This window comes from Sinohyriopsis cumingii, chromosome 10 (genome assembly GCF_028554795.1).
Source record: "Sinohyriopsis cumingii isolate HCF-2022 chromosome 10, ASM2855479v2, whole genome shotgun sequence".
NCBI classification, from domain to species: domain Eukaryota; kingdom Metazoa; phylum Mollusca; class Bivalvia; order Unionida; family Unionidae; genus Sinohyriopsis; species Sinohyriopsis cumingii.
The window spans coordinates 110,726,492-110,739,208 of record NC_142970.1 but is presented as its reverse complement, the minus strand read 5'-3'; the positions used below and the strand labels follow the sequence as shown (position 1 = coordinate 110,739,208).

General features: G+C 45.0%; 1 protein-coding gene across 3 annotated transcripts in view; it reads right to left on the bottom strand.

Annotated features, from left to right (window-relative positions):
• LOC149791020 (uncharacterized) overlaps positions 1 to 12,717 on the bottom strand; it is a 130,971-nt gene that overhangs the window by 81,674 nt on the left and 36,580 nt on the right. The gene's annotated exons all lie outside the window — the stretch shown is intronic.

Sequence of the window (12,717 nt, the reverse complement as noted above, 5' to 3'; positions counted from 1 at the left end):
GTCTCCTTGTTGCAAACTCAAATTGGCGATGGCTGCCCCGATGACACAATACACCACGAAGATTTGGCAGAAAAAGACGATTTGCGTTTTAGGCACACGTTCTCCACACCACACCCACAAGGGTTGTTTTTGTAAATCTTGCACAGAAGAACTGGGTGAAGAAGGAGTGGTCGACGTAGCTGCGTCTGCTGTGTGAAAGGGCATGATGGTCACTTCTTCTTTTTATAGTCGATGACTTGCGAAGCGTCGATCCAAGAATCGAAACTGGGTGGATATCCTTTCCAACGTACTTTGACTTCTTTGACACGTCGTTTGCCCACTTTACGGGTTCTGCGTTCGAGAATGCTTTCGATGTCGTACACGTCGTCTTCTTTTTTGGTGACACGTTGTAACTCGGGCAAATAAAACGTTCCTTTGAGCACTTCTCCGTTCATGTCTTCCAATTTATAGACGGCAGGATGACGACCATGTACTCGTCCAGTGACGCGAAACAGTTCGGTCGTCCAGTTAGGTAAGTAACCTTTGTCAAAAGTGCGTTTGGTTTTGCCAATGCGCACCCAATCTCCTACGGTCAACTCTCCACTTTTCTTGGGGACAGCCCTCGTCGGGGACGTACCGAACAGACGCTCGAACACCAGCACTTCGTTGTCGGGAGTCACGTCTTGCGAGGCACGTCCGATGCTTCGATGGTAAGATTGGTTGTACGCTTGCACCAGGTGCGGTAAGATGTCGATGTACTTCAGAGTGTGGTGATGCGTAAAATATTTCCACATGCGTTCTTTCAAAGTACGTTGAAAACGTTCCACGATGCTGGCTTTGGTTTCGGGATTCTCGGTGGTAAAAAAATGAATGTCACGTTTCTTTAATTCTTTTTGGAAAGCTTGGTTTAGAAATTCGGTGCCTTTGTCCGTTTGCCATCGAAGATGGTGACGACCGCTTTGTTTCAACACCCGTTGTAAGGCTCGCACTAACTCGCTGCTCGATTTGGAAGTCAAGGGCACGACCCAGGCAAATTTGGAAAAGACGTCGATGACACAAAACAAATATTTGTAGCCACGATTGTAGCTGGCCAAATGAGAGACATCGGCTAAATCGGCTTGCCATTGATGATCGATGCCTTCCACTCGGGTGCGACTTCTGGCAAACTTGCGTCGAATGGGTTTGTGTAAAGTGTAGGTAGCTTGTTCTTGTAACCATCGTTGCACTTGAGGTAAACGGAGACTTTTCAGTCGCGTTTTGGCAGCACGATACAATTTTTGAACTCCTGCGTAACCTGCAGGATGCGAGGGATCGTAGTAAATGCTGGCTAAGACTTTTTCCATTTTTTTTTTGTGTTTGTGTGTTAATAAGGCACCCACTCTTGGAAGAGGCTACTCTTTTTCTCTTGGGATATTTTCTTGGATTCCAATGCTTTGCGTGTGCCGCCAGCAATAGGTGTCGAAGAGGAGAAGGATGTCTGAGCGGGGGATATCGGTTCTTGTTTCACTTCTTTCTTCACTTCTGTCTTCACTTTCTTTTTCTCTTGTGATGAAGAAGGGGTGGCCATCATCTTTTTAATCCATCCAATTCTGGAGGTAGGTGGTGTTGTTAACTTGCGTACTTTTTCTGGTGGAGTTTGAAACCCTTCTTCTTCTTCTTCTTCTCCTTTTTCTGTCTTGACCACTGGTACTGGTACTGGTACTGGTGATGGTGCTGAACTTTTCATCAAGGTCTTAAAATCTTTCAGAGTGGGTAGAGCTGTTTCGTCTAAAGCTTTCTAGTGAAAGAGTTGCAATCGTTGCAAGAGTTGACCGTACTTTTGCGATTTTTCTGTTTCGGACAAATCTTGGCGATCCATCAAGGACTGCAATTCGTGTTGTAACTGGGACATCTCGCTCAAATTGGGATTGGGAGGTAAATGCGGGGTGCGTTGTTCTTGCCACCGATGGTATTCCATCCATCGTTTGTAAGGCACTAAAGCTAGTTTTCGTCCTTCCATGGGGTTGTGAGGGGTCGATTCTGAGATCTTGGGACTTTCGAAGGCCTTCTTATCTTGCTCCCACCAGTCCTCCCAACATGGTTCCCAAGACTCCTTTCAGTATGGGGCCTAACAAGAGAGGCAAAATGCCTCCACGTTGCACTAACATCTTCTTTTTTTGACGAATGGGAATTTTCTTTCGAACCATTTGGCGAAGAACGTGACGATGTTTGCTTAAGCATTGTTTCTGGTGTTTGGACAAAGGAATCGTGCCTTTCAAAACGTTCAAACAACATTCGCACACGGTATCGATGACCTCTTTGGAGGCCGTTTGAATGAGTTTTTTTCGTAGGGGTGGAGAAGCTTTGGACAGGACAGATAACAGGTCCCCATGTTTGGCTAAACGTGGTGGCAGTTCTTTCCTTTTCTTTCCTTGGGGTTTTCTGGAGGGTGACATCTTTGAGTCTTCAGGAGCACCAAAAAAACACTGATACCCTACTCGGTCACAGGCCTTTTTTATACTGGAACGCGTCGCCACTGATTGTCTTTACGTCGTATCAGTTTGAGGACAGGCATGACACGTCGTGCAGGGGTACGCAACGGACTAAATCGAGCCAGTTCTTGCTTGGACAAATCCAGTAAACTTTGTAACATGCCCGATCTTTCATGGACTTTGATTTTGGGAGAAGGTACTTTGTGAGCAGCAGCCACTGCCGCTAAATGGGAAGGTCCTGCCACTGGGGAAGTTCTTCTTGGGGTCATCAACGGAGAAGTTCTTGGTGTGATCAACGTCTCCAAGTACTCTTCAGTTCCTGGTGACATCAACGGAGAAGTGGACAAACGTGAGGCTGTCGGAGACGCAGTCACCGCTGTGACAGGTCGTGGTTTGCGAGTATAAGGTTGCGTCCATGGCCGAAGTGCCTCTCTTGCGACTAGTTTTCTTCTGTGGACTTTTCTTTTTCTGAGGACTTTTTCTCTGTTTCTTTTTCTGGGGGCTTCTTTTCTTTTTCCGGGGTGGTGTCTGGTAAGAGGAGGGTCCTGCCACTGGAGAGGTTATTCTTCTTGGGGACCTGGTCTTTTTCTTTTTCTTCTTGGGGCTTCGTTGGACTTTTGTCTTGGGGATAACTTTAGGGGCATTAGGATCCCATCTTAAGAGAGAGCGAATGATGACCCCTCCTAGAGTACCGCTCCCTCCAGGTTTCAAAATGATTTGTTTTTTGGTTTGAGTGTCGATGCGGGGATCGGCCAGTTGGACCAAAGCGACTTTGTTTCGATCGAAAAAGCGTTTGGTTTGATGAGGAATCTGAATGATTCCTTGGAGTAATTGACGTGCCGTCACCGTAAACCATCGTAAGACCTCTTTGAGACTAGCTTCTAAGACACGAGCTCGTGTTTGTGGATCTTTTTCTCGACTGATGCCATACAAGGCACGAATCAATTTGGCGGGAAGATGCGACTGAAGGGACGTCATGTTCGCACTGAGAGTGAGACAGACGAAAAAGGGTCTGAGGTTTTTATAGATTTTTTTATGGAGAGTGAAATGAAGTCGAGGACGGAGACGTGTACAGGACAGGCCCTCCGTCTTGGCACCAGTGGTGAAACAAGTGGGTACGAAATCGCAAATCCTCGGGAGTGGTAGGTTTCAAATCGACGAGTAAATAGGCGTGTGGCGTTTGAGTGGCATCGTCGTACGCCTGAGTCAGCCAAGGCGTTCCTAACTGTTTGGCTAAGACTTACACTTGCGATTTATCTCGAGGGCTTTTAAACAAGACCACGTAATGTGCATTGAGACTGATGGTGCGATGGGCTTTACTTTGTTGAAACAAATTTTGGGTGATGTAAATGACACTGGCATTACGGTGATGCCCTTTGCGCGTGAACCACAATTTAATTTCTTCTTCGTCTTCTCCTAACATGTCGTCGAAAATGACCAAATGGGTTTGACGGGAGTCAGAGACGATGCCGTCGTCTTCTTTAGGAATGCCTTCCACAAACACGATGGAATCGCCTAGACTTTCTCGCAAGAGGCTGTACGCTGATTGCCACTCTTTGTAACACCACACGATTCGTTGAGGGGGTCGATCGATCAAATGATGTTTATGTTCGATCAAACGTTTGACGAATTCGGTTTTGCCTGAACCGCTAGGTCCAGCAATGAGCATGTTAAAGGGATGGCGAAGATACAAAGCCTCCCAACTGGCACGATCTAAGTGTTCGTCGATGACTTTGACAGTAGAGGAAGAGGGAGCAGAGACAGCAGAGGTAGTCATGGTGTGAGAAATGTCACTTGTGACACGAAAAACAAACAAGACAAGAGTTTATATACTTTTTCAGAACACGTTTATTGAATGTTTTTTTTCAAACACGAATACGAAAGACAAAAATACATAAAAGCCAAAGGCTTAAGTACAAGGATAAAAGGCACATGATAACTATGAACGTGGAATAAACACAAGTGTCTGTACAACAACATGTTTTGGGTAATGTTCTAACCAGTTCTATAGTAGGGGGTAAGGTCACACAAGTGTCCTCCAGAAAGGGTCTTTCAGGCCTGTCCACGACAGTCCTGTCCTGGGTGACGGGTTCTTCTGGCACCGTCACTAACACGGGTTGAAAAGTAACATTTTTCCTTGAACAACTCTCGTGCATACTGGGCCACTTCTTGGGTCCAAGCCTCAAAACCCCATTCTTTCCAGGCACGGACATCTGTCCAATGGGGATGTAAGTCACAAGCTACACACACATCGTCATACACGTCTTGGGTAGCTAAAAGTTGACGAATCTTTTTTTCCTGTTGAGGTCGAGAAGTATCCAGATGAAACCGTAAGGCTTTGAGCAAAAAGAGTTTTTCGTGACCATTTAAGGCCATGGAGGTGGTAAGTACTGATCGTAAAGAGTCCACAAAGAATCGGCTGGTAAACGAAATCCCAGAAAACAAGTCACTAAGACACACACCACTTGTCGACCCAAATTGAATGGATACAGTTCTTGTAATAATTGATGGTAATGATCCACAGTTTGAATATGGTCATTGAGTTCCTTCCACGGAATCTGTTGGATTACATACGACATAAGTCGTGGCATAGCAGCCTGTTTTTATAGTCTCTTTGTTTCGAAAAGAATACACGTACTTTCTAGCCAGTGATGTTCGTTTTCCAGTTGGGAATGTAAATCTTGCATACTGTAACCGAAACTTCAGAGTTCGATTAGAAGTTTCCTCTTCCGCTAAGTAGATTCCACGGAAAATATGTTGGTAATCCTTTACCTCGTCTTCCTCAATGGGTTGCTCTAGGTGAATCTCGAAGTAACCAAAATGATCAACACGTGAATCATCGGGGGCCTGGAAGTATTGAACAAGGTCTGACCATTGAAACAATTTCTGACGAATCAGTTCTCTTATACCATTCAGGTACCAGTGGTTAAAGATCTGGTGACGTAACGGATGCAATTGTTCTTTACGTTTCACTTGTATTTTGACCAGCTCTCGGTAAATGCGTTCTCTCAACTCCACAGGCAAAGCACGAATGTTCTCTAGCAAAGTATCCATGAATAGGTCATACTAAATCCTCTTTGGTCTGACACAAGAAATGTACTCTTTGCACAAACATGGTTTTACTTCAGTGTCGAATTTAAATCGTTGAGTCACTAATCTACACATTACAATTTGTTCAGAAGTTTCCTCTTTCACTAAGTTGACATTGTGTTCAAGATGTTGGTAATTCGTTAACTCTTCCTCTGGAATTCGATGCAGTAAGTTTACAGTGATGTAGTAGATAGAATCGTCCATACCAAACCAATCCTTTTTAAAACTAGAGGATCGTTGATCAATGTCCGTCCGATGGAACACTTTCAATTGAATCAGTCCTTGTATAGCCTTCAGGTACCAGTGGGTCAAACACCGGTGACGTAACGGATGCAATTGTTCTTTACGTTTCACTTGTATTTTGACCAGCTCTTGGTAAATGCGTTCTCTCAACTCCACAGGCAAAGCACGAATGTTCTCTTGTAAAGTATCCATGAACAGATTATTATGGTAAGAAGTTACTTCAATGTCTCGGTCCCACTAAGGGTAAGTAATGACAATTCGGTGACCATCGAGCATGTTCTACGTAGGCCGAATCTTGCGGTTCCCAGTGGTGAAGTGACACACCGCAACTGAAGCACTTGACTTTATCTCCTTCGCCCAAGTAGAAAAATCCGGCTCTGGCTAATTCTTCGGGGGTCGGTCCTCCCAGATACTTAGGCCATTTTCCTTTGAACGATTGAAGACGATTTTCAAAGTCGCAGTATTCCGACAAACGCACAGGGAACGAATATTCGTCTTTCACAGGTTCGTTTCGATGAGGATTGAGTGACATGGGCAGGAGTTTGCTCAGGGCTGGATGACATCCGTAGGGGGGTAGACGTGAAGGTGAACATTCCCCTTTAAAACGAAACCCAGTAAAATGTCCAAGAGGACGAGCGGCATTACTTTCGCATCCCACAGGTTTGACACGCACAGCATCGCTTTCCATGATAGGGGTAGGGACACTAAAGTTCCCATGATGCTTTACGGCATCGCTCAGGTCACAACGTACAGCATCGTACACATCGCAAGGCTCACAATCGCACTAGTCTGCAAACTCCGTTACGCAATTACAATGGTAACCACATGGACAATCGCAGTTTCCTTCCGGACATTTTCCGTCGCAATGCCTGGGTCTTATCCATCCAGTATTAGTCACACTAGAGGAAGATACAACTTTTTTACAATCCCCAAACTGGAACGATGTCTCTTTCAAAGTATTCATCTTGTTCGCTCGGTCTTGGTAGTTCCAATGAACTATCGATCTTGCCTAGGGTTCCTTTTTATATACAGACCAATACCAACGTGACCGTACGGTAAGGTAAAGTGATTGGGAAGTCGCACTCGCTTCTGGTATACAATTTGATAGACTTTTTCCAAGGGTCGACTGACGATGTGGTGAGTGGGTAAACGTACAATCTTGTTCGGTTGATAGGTGGTCACTTTAAAGTTTCCATCCTCTCCCGATTGCAAGGCTTCTTTCAATACCCCAAAGTTGACCACTCGACTGGTACGATGATTCAGAGTCAGTCCTTTCACTTTGCACGTCGTGTGCACTTCTTGTTTGTCCCGGTATTCGTAGCCGTAATTTTTGGGACCGCCACTGACGAAACTTTGAATCTTGTCGTCGGGATGCTCGTCTGTCCAGGCTCCTAAACGGTCTCCTTCGATGTCAGGGTGATGTTGAATCGGGTGATGGATGTAAATGCAACTGTCCGTGTCAAAGTACAAGACACGTTCCCCTAACAGTTCTAAAGCTTCGTACAATTTTAAGCGAGCATGAGCTGTCACGTAAGCCGCAATGATGACATTTCCAAAAGGGTCGTCTTGTACAAAGTCCAGATCTTCTTCGTAATTGACCAAGATCAAATTCTCTCGAACGACGTCCACGTGTTTCATGTATTTGGTTTTGTCGTGAATCATCTGGAAGTAGCGGGAAGGTTCTGTCAAATATTCCGTCTTGGGTAAACACGGTCGTTGTGCCATTTTACCCCACAAGCAATTTAACATCACTTTGGCAAACGATCGCCTGCCTTCGTTTTTCTCGATGTGGTCTAAAGAGATGCCTTCTTGTTCGTAGTATTTCTCTTTGAATTGTATTTGGTCTTCGGGAGTGTGACACCAGGAAGGATAGCCGCTGGCTTCTTGCTTCAGTTTCAAAAAGGCATCCACGTAGTCGGCGAAAATGCCTTTCTGAGTAGGGTCACCCTTGTGGTATTGTTGTGTCTTGGGAAAGTGGCAAATTTCGTACACTTCTAACAGTTGGTATCCCATGTCCAGAGCTTTGAACAATTCCACGCTGACCCAGGTTCCCGTCAAGGCCCGTTCTTCCTGGCTATGATGGCAAGGTTGGTCCTGGTTGCACGTTTCGGCACAAGTACGGCACAAGGGAAACATCAGTTTGCCTTGACAATGGTGAGGTAAGACGGGATGGTATAGGTTCGTGGGAGGCAAAACTTTGCACTTGATCAAGCCTTCGTATTGTCGAATGTTTTTCAGGTCGATGTGTTCCGTCAGCAATTGCGGGTGCCCTACAGGAAAGCGACAATATTTGCACACGCAGGGATACAGCGAACACACGTCCAAGTATTTGATTTCTTGTCCTTTCTCTTCGTCGGCTTGGTACAGCAAACAGGTGGCATTGGTCCTTCCTCCGTACAAACTATCCCTCGGGTTCAGCTGGTCCATGAACTGGTAACTTTCCACGAGGCGTTTAAACTCGGGATCGGTTTTCAAACGGTGATCGTACTCGTGTTCCCACATTTCCACCACTTGGTATCCTTGCTGTTCTAACTTTAGGCGTCGTTGACAAGTGTCCTGGTACAAGTCTTCCATGGTCCGTTGTAAAAACTGATTTTTAGTGTCACGGTCAGGGTAGCAGACGGGACATCCGTGAAATAAGCAACCGTTAAACTCGTACACGATCTTGGGGTTTTCTAAGTCCGAGCCATCGACCGAATACGTTCCGATGGTCTTTTCGCCTCCTCCGTTGCGGGCATGCTGAATCCATTTGTCTTCCTTGTCGCACAAGTAATGTAACCAACGTAGGGCTTTGACCGAGTATTGACGCTTGACATAGTGGGTCGTTTGAGGACTGATGACAGCCACGGTGTTTTCAGGCATGAATCGTTGGCGGTACACTAAGGAACACGCTTTGGCAATGGTGCAAGCTTCTTTCAAAGGATCGACCCCTCCGTGTTCCATGAACAGTTCTCGAAATTTTCCACAGCAACGCCGTAAAATGTCCACGTCGGAACGACAATACTTTAGCATTTCTTCCTGAAAGTCGAAAGGGTCCGAGGCGTGAGCCTGGTACCAAGCGTAGAAAGCTTCTCGTTGTTCGGTACGCATGTTGTCGGGGTCGTAATAGTGAGCCTCAGGTAAATGGGGTAGAACGGCGTGTTGATTGGCTTCCGTATTGAAAAAGTGTGGAAAGTACCCTTTAGCCATTTCTGTCATTCCAAACGTTTTAGGCATTCGGCTCAAAGGCATGGCCAAGTAACTCATCGAATCTTTAAACTGCATTTGTCCCACTTGCATGAAAATGATTTTGGCTCCGTTCAAAGTCACTTTAGGGCGCTCGGTGCCTTGTTCCGTATAGTGCCTCAAAAGAAACTGTCCATCGTATCCGGAGAAATTGTGAGCCATCACTGTGGCATGGCGATGACAATCTCGGTAACGTTCGATGTCCTCTTGGCTCCACGTCTTGTCGACGGGGTCTAAGACCCATTGGGCAAAATCGGCTAACGTGTTCGGTCCTCGAAAGATTTTTTCACGCCCTCCGGGAATCTTGCTGCAGTGAGGGCAATGACTGAAGATAGGTTCTTGAATGCACTTCTCGCACGCTCGATGAGCCACGCAGAAATTAGGAATGTGAATGCCAGTCTCTTGCATGCATTCGAAATCGAAAAAGATGAAATTGCCTTTCTTCTTGTGACCGTCCTCTTTCTCTGGTGGGGGTTGGTATTTTTGCACGTAACATTGGTGTTCCAAGTCCACGATGTGGTGACAAATGTGACATTTTTTCTTTCCTGAACATACGTGTGCCTTGGTATTATTGGTACGTATGACTTGTTCACACGTAGGGCACAATCTCAGCAGTTGACAAGCACATTTCTGCTGTGAACCTTGCGTTTTCAGATGTTGTTGGTAACAGGTAGGGCTGACAAACGTGCGCAGACAAGTCGAACAAGGCACTGGTTCTTCGCTCAGACAGGGTGAAGAGGCCAAACATCCTGAGCATTTCCATCCACAATGCTTGTGTTGCTCTCGATTATTATAACCATGGTCACATTTCTCACAGTAATAACCGTATCCCAGGAATCCGGTGATACTGGTAATGGTATCGAAATGGTCATCGTGATGATAAACATGAATGTATTTTCCGTCCTTAAAATCTTGCCCTCGAAACAACAGAGACCCGCGCACTTCTTGAGGGTGCACTTTCAAAGTGTATCGTGGAGCTAGGGCATCTTGCAATTTTTGCATCTCAGGAATGCCACAGGGTGTGTCTTTGGACATGCCAGCTTGTCGTAACAGGAGTTCTGCTTCACTTCGTTGTTTGGCTCGGTCCGATTGTCGAATGTTCTCCCAGTCTCTTTTCCATTCTGCCGTGTCGTTCTTGTTGACATAGGTTCGTCCCACCACGATGGCACGGGCTAAACACATCTGGTCATGAGGATTGTGAATTTGGACAAGGCTACGCTTAATGCTGCGAAGGTCGTTCACCAATAACATCTTTTTGCGTCCGGTCCCTTGAGGAGGAGAGACGTGGGTCATGTCCAATGTGGCTTTTCCATCGGTGATGTCAAACTGTTCATTAGATTGTTGCACGTGTTGAATCTTGTCCATGACTTTGGAAGCGGTCAATTCTGCAGGGGTGCTAAACTCGATCCAAACAGGGGATTTCAAACCGTCGTGTTGTCTGGAAAGTCTCAAGCGATCGTCTTCTTTGGGTTGACATTGTCGCTTGAGTGAAGTGAGCAGAGAATCCCACACTCCGGTGATGAACCCTTCTGCTTTCTCTAACGGTACTTCGGACTTGAAATCTTTAAACTTCACCGTGTATTTGTAAGCCGTGGTTCTAAATTTTCTAGAGGAACGCTTTTCCGTCTCTCGAATGGAATAGTATTTTTCAGGGTTGACTAAGGGTGGTGAAATTGGTTTAGAGGTTTCAAATTCTGGTTCACTCATGTCCTCTTCAAAATCACTGGCATGAATTTGTGCCAAGATTTCAGCCCTGGTTCGAGGCGATAGATCACGTTTCTGCCTCTTACTTTCTTCTTCTTTCTTCTCGAATGAATTAGATCGTTTCATCTTGAAAGCAAAAAGTTAAATGACTCAAGTTCAAACACCATGAGCTTCTTTATAGTCATAGCAGACCAGCGTATATAAAAGGGTGTGTGTCTTGTCCTTTCACTATTCATTTCACTCTCAAGCCGAGCACAACGATGGAAGAGACTAACCAGATGGAACGTTTCGTCAGAGCTTTGCGAGGGGTCATTAGAAAATTCTCTTCAGACCAGCCTACGGACTACTCTCCTTCCTTTAGAGATAAAAGTCAAGATACTTGCTATATCTGTCAGAAGAAAGAGCATTGGTCTTCAGAGTGTCCAGACCGTCAAAAAAGAACAAAAACAGGGACTAAAAAAGACAAAAGTCAAGATACCTGTTATTATTGTAAAGAAAAAGGACATTGGTCTCCAGATTGCCCAAAAAAGAAACAAGAGGAGTCAGAAGAAAAGAGGGATTCTTCAGAAGAAGAGAGGGATTCTTCGAAAGAAGAGAGGGATTCTTCGAAAGAAGAGAGGGATTCTTTAGAGGAAGAAGAGGAAGAAAAACGACAATTCTATTTACAAGAGGCAAAGAAACAGGAGAAGAAGAAAAGAAGAAGGGAAGAAAATGAGGAAAAGACGGTGAAGAAATTCAAAAAACAGAGAGACTAAACAAGGAGAAAGAAGAAGTCAATGAACTTTTTATTAAAGTGTTGTGTTGTGAATTGTGAATTGGATTGTAAAAAATGGATAAAAGAATAAATTAATGATATAAGGTAAATGTCTTTGAGTTGTGATTTTAAAATAAGAACGTACACTCACGCACTCATACACAGACACGTACTATAAGGGTAAAATGGGTGGGGTTCATTTTTTTTGAGTTATTGGCAAATTGAAATTGTATTTCTTTTCGAGAAATGTGGGTGGCCCTGAAAAGGGCCTTTTTTCTTCATGGTGAAAGGGTGAGTTTAAGCAATCAACTTTAACTGCCTTATGCCTTTGCCACGGCCAAGGCCTACTTCTGGACTGCGTAATGTTGATGATGATGATAATGATTGGGTTGAAATCACTAAGGGTGGTACGGTAGGCTTAGTCACAGGGTTGACGTGTTTAGCTCGGGAAGGTCGTATTCTCTTCGGTCGTGATAAAGAAGTCTGATACATTTGTTTCAGACTTCTTAACTCCGCTAAAATGTCCAACAGTACCGTGACCGTTTGATTTTCACCCTCTTGTTTCTTTGCTGCTACTTCTTCTTGCTGTTGTTGCTGTTGTTTTTTTCTTACCTCTTCTTCTTGTTGCTGTTGCTGTAGGAGAAAAGCCTGTTCCGCTTCCTTTTGTCGTTGTATAAATTTCTCCAATTCTTCTTTCTGTCTCTGTCTAAAATTCTCCACTTGCGGTAATGAAGAAGGTAACGAAGGTTCCGGAACAAATTCTTGCGAGGAAAGAAAATCCACAAAATCCCAATTCACCTCTTCTGAAAGTAAGTCCGGGTTCCCTTGGGCGGTCTCCCCTGCTTGTGCACCCCATTGGATCGTTTTCTGAGTTTCCGTCATGTTGAATCACTGTCGCATAGATTGACTGCACAAAAGCGCTAGCGAATCTATATAGACTACGTGACGTCACAGACTGCTCTCTTCGGATTGGATGCGGGCTGACTGAATTTTCTAACGCGTGTTCGGATTGGTGAATGAACTCAATCCGTTTCAATCCTATCTCTGCCTATAAATAAGCGCAGTTCAGTGCATTGATTCACCTGTTTCTCGGAGCCTCAAGATGTGGACCGACGTTCAATCTTCAACCCTTGTGTCAACAATGATGTTCAGAACGGACATGCTCATGTATGTCCGGTCCAAGTGGACTGTTGTTGATAGGACAGATACAAGTCTATGGATGAGGAGAGTTTATATAGAAAGACAAGGATG